General features: G+C 39.7%; 1 protein-coding gene across 1 annotated transcript in view; it reads left to right on the top strand.

The window, feature by feature from the left end:
- Positions 1-8,073, top strand: part of GIGYF2 (GRB10 interacting GYF protein 2) — a 108,044-nt gene that overhangs the window by 83,874 nt on the left and 16,097 nt on the right. The gene's annotated exons all lie outside the window — the stretch shown is intronic.

The raw sequence follows: 8,073 nt of genomic DNA, 5'->3' as shown, positions 1-8,073 counted from the left end.
GAATCCTTTTAAAGCTGTCTTTACCCATTTTCCCGTCCTTCTACAGACAGCTGGTGGTTTCAAACCATATGCCTTGAGATTACAATGTAGCTTCTTACCACTACACCACCAGAACTCACTATTTTTACCCATTTGGATAGTGAGTTTGTGCAGATTGAGGAAATAAGTCGGGAGATAAATATATGGAAAATTTTTGAAGTTAATTCCTCATGTTGTTATGTGCTGTCAAGTCCGAGCTGACACATAGCTGACCCTCAAGGCTGTAAATCACATGTGAGGAGACTTCTTATCCTTCTCCCTCAATTTAGCTGGTCAGTGTGAACCAGCTGCCTTTGGGTTGGCAAGAGTTGACTTATGAGTTGACTTGCTCTCCAAAGAGATGCAATCTGTAGTGAAGGTTGCATTCCTTGATTGTCTGCAACAAACGGTTCAACAAATTTTGTCTAGGTCAGTCTAAGCCTCCACATCCTCCCTTCTTGCAGGCCTTAATTACCTCTGCATGAGGCTCAGGAGAGGAGGCCAATCTCCCTGTGCTTAAGGAAGGAGCTGCCATTCCTGTATAAACCTGTCCTTAGACCTCTCTAATTCTTCACACAAATGATAATCCTAGCTTCTTAGTAGCCTCAGAGGCTTTAACATCATAAATTCAAATCCATGCCTGTCACTAGGGCTCCAAGATGATTAGAAATTACCTTCTAAAAAATAAAAGTGCATCATTTTAAGCAAAAAAACTGTCATAAATAGTCTTGGTAAAATCAAGCTCATCTATAAATTCCCTGAGAAGACACAGATATTCTGCACATTACGGCATTGTAACAAAAATTATTCACAAGCATCACTGATTGTAAAATCAAATTTCTGTTTAAACAAATACACAATATAAATTATATCTGTGTGATTGGTTATTGCTATAAATTTATTCAAATCAAGAAAACGATCATATCAAAATAATTTTGACAGGGGCTGAGGTTTATTTTTCCTTTAAACTTTCTTTTTTTAAATCCCTGAGCTATTTGTATGGGCTTAGCTTTGATGATCAAGCAAAGTTGTGTCATTTGCACAATGCAGGTTATTGAAGAGTCAGTCTCCCTCTGATACTGATGCCACCACATATTCCTCTTCACAGAGTCAATATCACTACTATAATTATTTCTATACAATAGTGTGAGAGCAAGAGAGTGTGTGTGTGTATGAGAGAGAATTTTCTTTTAGCTATATGCCTTTGAGTAGAATTGCTGTGTGCCATGGTTGTAACATTTTGATGAATTGCTAGATTCTTACCCAAGAGGACTGAATAATTTATATTCTCTTCTTCAGAGTAGGAGACATCCATCCATTCCTCCAGATCACTTGCCAACATTTGCCATTGCTTGTCTTTTGTTTATTTATTTTTGTGGATGTAAAGTGATATGTTTCAGATTTGAATTGCTTTTTCTAACTGACCAATAGAGCTCTGGTGACCTGGTGGTAAGAAGCTGCACTGCGATCCCAAAAGCACATGGTTCAAATCACCATGGGAAGAAGATGGGCAGCTTACTCCCTGGAGATTCAGCTGTGAGGCACTTCTGACTCAGTGGCACACAACAACAACAACATTGTTATATTTGAACAGCAGTTGAACATTTTTTATGTGCTAGAATTCTCAGCTTTTCATCTTTAATTGGTTGTGTTGTACCTAAATTTATACTAGTTTAAGAAATAGAAATCTTGCGGTAGCATAATCCTGTTTATCTCATCACAGCAGCCATAACCTCCATCAGATATTAACATTTTTGTTTTAATGTTGCTTGTCTTTTAACAAAGTTGAGAGGCGGTTCCTATTGACTCATGTATTTACCACTTCTAGTGCTGGTCCTTCCTTCCCATAGGACTGAATCAGTACTTGATTGTGTTTCTGTTCATCATGGAAGAATTTCCTTGTTCTTATTTTAGTTCAAGGATGGTTAAAGAGTTCTGAAAATAAATTTTTCTCACTTTTGTTTGTTTGTTTTATGGTGAGAAATTTATGTTTAGAATTAACCAGCTGGACTCAGTTTAGATGATCCTGATTTTGTTGGAAAGATCCAAATAGTCGGGAGCAAGTTGAATTTAGGCCTTCTTCTCTCCCTCAGGCCTGATCAAGGTGCTGACGTTGGCCACATCAGTTTATTTGATTTGGTGCTTGTTGGCCTTGACTTCCACAATGAACACAAGTGTGTTGTTATCTTCTGTCTTCTTCATGGCTGACTCCATGGTCAGGGGAAGCTTGATGATGACATAGTGGTCAGGCTTGTTTCTCTGGGAGCGCTCTTCCCGGGGTATTTGGGCTGCCTTCAGAAATTCAGTCTTTTACAGTTTGGAAGGTGCAGGACTTCTTTGCTTTCAGCACCATCCTCTTAGAAAATCTCACTTTGGTTTTGAAGAGTAGTTTTTTCTTGTGTCTAGAATCCTGACTTGACTGCCCTTTTCTTACCCCCTTACCCTTACTTAGTATGTCTGTGATGTCATTGCTTTTGTTTCCCGGCTGGTTCTGGTTTTATTGACAAGTAAAAGGAGGTATTTTTTTGTCTTTATGGTACTGTTTTTACCTGCTTGCCTTTTAAGACTATCTTTGGATTTCAAAAATTTGACAGTGATGTGTCTAGGGTTCACATAGTGTTCTAGATTGGAAAACTGATGCTTTGTCAAATTTGGGGAGTTCTTGGCCTTTATTTAATCACACAATTTTCCCAGTTTATTTTCTGTTTACCTTTGTCATTTAATTAATAATATGACCGTGTTATATAGGTCTCTGTAGCTCTGTTCATTTTCATCCTTCTGTTTCTCAGTTCCTTAGATTCAGTAATTTTATTTCAATTTCATTTAATTCTTTTTTTTCCTCACCTCTTCTTATAAGCTTGTTAGTATTAGAACCTAAGAAGATAGGAAAATCAGAAGTCACATGAGCCATCAGAACTGACAGGAGTGGAATTAGTATTTCAGGTGTATGAGTGACATCAAAGACTGTGAACCGCCTACCAAATTTTGAAGTCTTCATGATGTTGTTTTTTTTGGCCCAAACACTAGCCCCAGGACACACTCAGACAGAGAAACCATCAATGCAACCTTACCAGCTGCTTCCAGAGAGGAAAGCCCTCTAGTTCCTCTAGGACCTGCTTTTGCTAATAAATCTTGACTTGTATTGCCTTCTTTAGCCCAAGTGCTCCTAGAGGCCTTCGCCTTCACCAGTGCCATGTTCATTAAAGGCAGGTCTTCCAGGGACATCAAAAGTGCTCTTTACTGGGTTCCCCCTCTTCTAGTCTCTCCTTAATTCTTGAACTGGGTGAAGGGAGCGCTCTGGACCTGGACATTGACCTCATAGTAACATGCTCACCATTGAGATACTTTCTGGCTCTAAAGTTTTTTTAGCTTTAAATTTTCTGTTGGTTGCTTTGTCATTATTTCTTAGCTATGATTCCTTTTACATTTACTTAGAATGTTACAGTTGCCTTTAAGTCCTTAACCTTATTTATTTTTAATTGTTATTGTTGTTGTTATGTGCTCTCAAGTCGCTTGCGACTCATAGCAACCCTGTGTACAACAGCCCTAAACTCTGCTCTGTCCTGTGCCAGTCACACTGTCTCTGATACACCCATCCTGATTACCCTAGTCACTGAATCAATCCATCTCATAGAGGGTCTTCCCCTCTTGCGCCATCCCTCCACTCTACCAAGCATGATGTCCCTCTCCAAGGACCGGACCCCTCCTTAGAACATGTCCAAAGTATGTTAGACGAAGCCTCAGAATCCTTGTCTCCAAGGAGCAGCCTGGTTTAACCCTCTCCAGGATGAATCTGTTTGTTTTCCTAGCAGTCCATGGTACCCTCAATACTCTTCTCCAGCACCACGGCTCAAAGGCATCAGTTCTCCTTCTATCCTCCCTAGTCATTGTCCAACTCTCTGAGGCATAACAAGTGATTGCAAAGACCATGGCCTGTATCAGACGCACCTTAGTCTCCAGAGACACCATTGCTATTCAGAACTTTGGAAAGGTCCCTAACAGCAGACTTTCCCAATGCAATATGTCTTCATTTCCTGGCTACTGGAGCCAAAAGTGTTGACTGTGGACCCAATGGACCCAAGCAAACTAAAGCTGTGAACAATCTCAATCTCTTCACCATCTATCCCTATGCTGCCAGTTGGTCCAGTGGTGGTGAGAATCTTTGTCTTCTTGACATTGAGCCTCAATCCATACTGAAAGCTGCAGTCCTTGACCCTCTGCAGCAAGGGCTTCAGGTCCTCCTCAGTTTCAGCAAGCAGGGTTGTGTTATCTGCATAACGCAGATTGTTGATGAATCTTCCACCAATCCTGATGCCACACTTCTCATACAGCCCAGCCTCCTGGATAATCTGTTCTGCATACAGGTTGAAAAGGTATGGAGACAGGGCACATCCCTGGCGTACGTCCTTCCCAATTTTGAACCATGCAGTGTTGCCCTGCTCTGTTCTGACGACTGCCTCATGGTCCAAGTATAGGTTTCTCATCAGCACGATCAAGTGTTCTGGGATTCCCATTCTTCTCAGAATCAGCCACAGTTTGTTATGATCCATGCAGTCAAACGCCTTTGCATAATCAATGAAACACAGATAGACATTCTTCTGGTATTCTCTGCTTTCAGCTAAGATCCATCTAACATCAGCTACAATATCCCTAATACCATGACCCCTTCTAAACCCAGCCTGGACTTCTGGCAGTTCTCTGCTGATGTGCTGTTCCAGTCGTTTTTGGATAATCTTCAGTAGAATCTTGCTTGCATGTGAAATCAGTGATACTGTTTCCACACACTGTTGGGTCACCCTTCTTTGGGATGGTAACAAATACAGATTTCTTCCCGTCAGTTGGCCAAGTGGTTGTTCTCCAGATTTCTTGGCACAACTTGGTGAGCATGTCCAGGGCAGCATCTGTTAGCTGAAATATGTCAGTTGGTATACCATCTATTCCTGGGGCCTTATTTTTTGCTATTTCCTTCAAAGCAGCTTGAACTTCTTCCTTCATCACCATAGGCTCTTGCTCATATGTTGTTTCATTAAATTCTTCTATGTCTGCCAATTCCTTTTGATACAGTGACTCAGTTTAAATTTTCATAATTATAACATTTGCATCATCTTGAGATTGGATTTCTTGAATAGGGATCACATTTTTATTTTTTTTCTGTATGTCATTTATTTATGGTTTAATAGATACTGTGAATGATAGATTGTAGAGCTTATTTATCCTGTTTTGTTCCCTCATTCCTTCACAGATGTATTTCTGTTCTGGCAGGCATATCATTCTTTGCCACCATGTACCCCTCCCCTTACCCCTTTCCCTGCTGCAGCAACTGGCATCTCTATTCTACTCATGGAGTAGCTGGCTATTCCTTTTGGTCATTTTCCTGTGGTCTGTCTCGCTCGAGTGTATGTAGTTCTTTTTGTTGTTGTTGTTGAGGTTTTTTTTTTGTTACTTAACATTTTGTTTTTATTATTACTATTAATTTTAATGATAATTTGCAGACACTTTGGATTTCCATTCATTTATTGTTGCAGTTTTCTCCCTGCCTACCCCTACCCCAGTTCGCTCTTCTCTTTGAAAAGTAAAATTCTTTTCACTGTTATGCAATCCCTACCCCCAAGTCCACTCCACTATGCAGCCTTCACTCTGGACTCCTGTCATGACAAAAATACCTACTCATATATCCCTTTTAAACAGTGTGTTTGTGTTCTCTCTCTCTCTCATCTGTTTCAATGCAGTGTACATAATTTATCCCCTCTTTCTCAGTCTCCCCCAACCCTGATGTCAGTTCCATTTTACAACAGTGGCCCTATGCAATATTTGTCTTTTTGTGACTGAGATAGTTTACTCAGCTTAATGTCCTCCAGGGACACCCATTTTGTAGAATATTTCTTGAGTTCCTTGTTTATCAATGCAGCGTAGTATTCCCCTGTGTGAATATACCACAGCTTCTCTATCCATTCTTTTGCTGATGGGCACTTAGGTTGTTTCCAACTCTTTGCTATTGTGAACAAAGACGCAATAAACATGGATGTGCATATATCTGCATGGGTGGCGGTTATGGTTTCTTTGGGGTATATTCTCAGTAGTGCTCAGGCCGTTCGTTCATAGGGTCACTATGAGTCGTGACTTGATGGCATCAAACAGCAACAAACAGCATATTCCCAGTAATGGAATTGCTGGGTCAAATGGTATTTCTATTGCAACTTTTAGAGAAAGCATCATATAGCCATCCATGGTAGTTGCACCATTTTACAATCCCACCAACAGTAAATAAATGTTCCAGTTTCTGTTCTGTTAAATTTTGCTATTCTTACTGGGGTGAGGTGATATTTCAGAGTTGTTTCGAGTGTATGTAGTTTTAAGAAAAAATTGGAGTGCTCGCTTCGGCAGGACATAATACTAAAATTGGAACAATACAGAGAGATAATTAGCATGACCTCTGTGCAAGGATGACATGCAGATTTCCAAAGTGTTTTATTTTTTTTTAAAAAAAAATTGGATTTGGCAGTACATTCTACCACTCTCAACCTTTACAGGTCTAGGTTTATCCTGCTAAAGTTCTAAAAAGTATGGATAAATTATTTGACATTTAAAGTTAGTCTAGTATTTGGACCACTTGTGGATTGGGGAGGCCCTCGAGCAAAATCCTATAAGTGTACAAATCTCATGTATTACCTTTGGCCTTTTAAGGGTAGACACTTAGATTTCTCTGTGACACTTGGTCTGTTTGTTTTCATTTGATACTTTGTCACACTATTCAGGTATGGTGCTTCTCTTTTTCTGGCAGCCAGATAAGCTGAGGCATTTTATTTGAACACTTATGAACATAGCTTGTTGTTAGTTATTAGATGCCATATAGAGTAACTCTCTGAGCAACAGGTCAAAACCGTGCTCTATCCTCTATCATCTTCACTGTCTCTGACATAGTCAGTTCTGTTGTCTCAGACACTGTGTCAGTCCATCCTTTTGAGGATCATCTTCTTTTCACAGACCTTTCCCCCAGCATGATGTCCTCTTCCAAGGTCTAGCCTCTCCTAACAGCATGATCAAACTATGTGAAAGGAAGTTTCACCATCTTGGTTTCTAAGATGCACCCTTGGTTTCACTTTCTCCGAGATAGCTTTATTTGTTCTTTTTGCAGTCCACAAGATAGTAATATTCTTGTCAACCCCAAAATTAAAAGCATTAGTTCTTTCTGAGTCTTTCTTGCTTACTGCCTATCCTTAACACACATCTTAAGCAGCTGAAAATACTATGGTTTGGGCCAGGGGCACCTTCATTCTTAAGCAGAATTCTTGCTCTTAAAGACTTTAAAGTGTTACACATTTGAACACTTTAAAGAGGTCCTTGATAGCAGTGCAACACATCTTTTGATTTGTTAAATGACAGCTCCCATAAGTATTGGTTTCAGACCCAGTTTAAACGAAGTCTATTGCGACAGTCTTTTCTCCATCTCTCACTTGCCTGTTTGTCTTCATATAATATTCTTCTTCACATAGTCTAGTCTAGCTTTTCAAATGATTTGTTCAGTATGCGGAATGAATAGATATGATAATAGAATAGAAAGGATACAACTCCAGTACACATCTTCTCTGATTTTAAACCATGTAATATTCCCTTAAGTTCAGATATCTGCTTCTTGGTCTATTTGTAGGTGTCCCATAAATATAATAAAATGTTCTGGGATTCCTGTTCTTTTCATTGTTCGTTATATTGTGATCCACATAGTCAGATGCCTTTTCGTAATCAATAAAGCACAAGTAAATATCTTTCTGGTAGTCTCTGTTTTCAGCCAAGATCTGATGCTCACAAAGTAGGATGTATCCTGTAACCATTCTTCAGCTTCTGTGGTTACTGTATAGGTAACCTCTACTTTTTCAAAGTTCTTTTATACCACTCTACTTTTAGAAACAAATTACACTGACTGGTATCTGTTTTCAGAAAAATGCAGTAGGGGGAGCAGGTTTTCAGCCTTGGCTTTATAGAGAGCTGTTAAAAGAGGCAGTGTGCATCCCAAGCAACAGTGCTGTCCTGGCTTCTTCCCCAGGCTTGGCGGGGGTG

The sequence above is a fragment of the Elephantulus edwardii genome, unplaced genomic scaffold (assembly GCF_000299155.1).
Source record: "Elephantulus edwardii isolate Elephantulus edwardi_28Jun2011 unplaced genomic scaffold, EleEdw1.0 scaffold00127, whole genome shotgun sequence".
Classification (NCBI taxonomy): Eukaryota; Metazoa; Chordata; class Mammalia; order Macroscelidea; family Macroscelididae; genus Elephantulus; species Elephantulus edwardii.
This window is presented reverse-complemented; position numbering and strand designations above follow the sequence as displayed.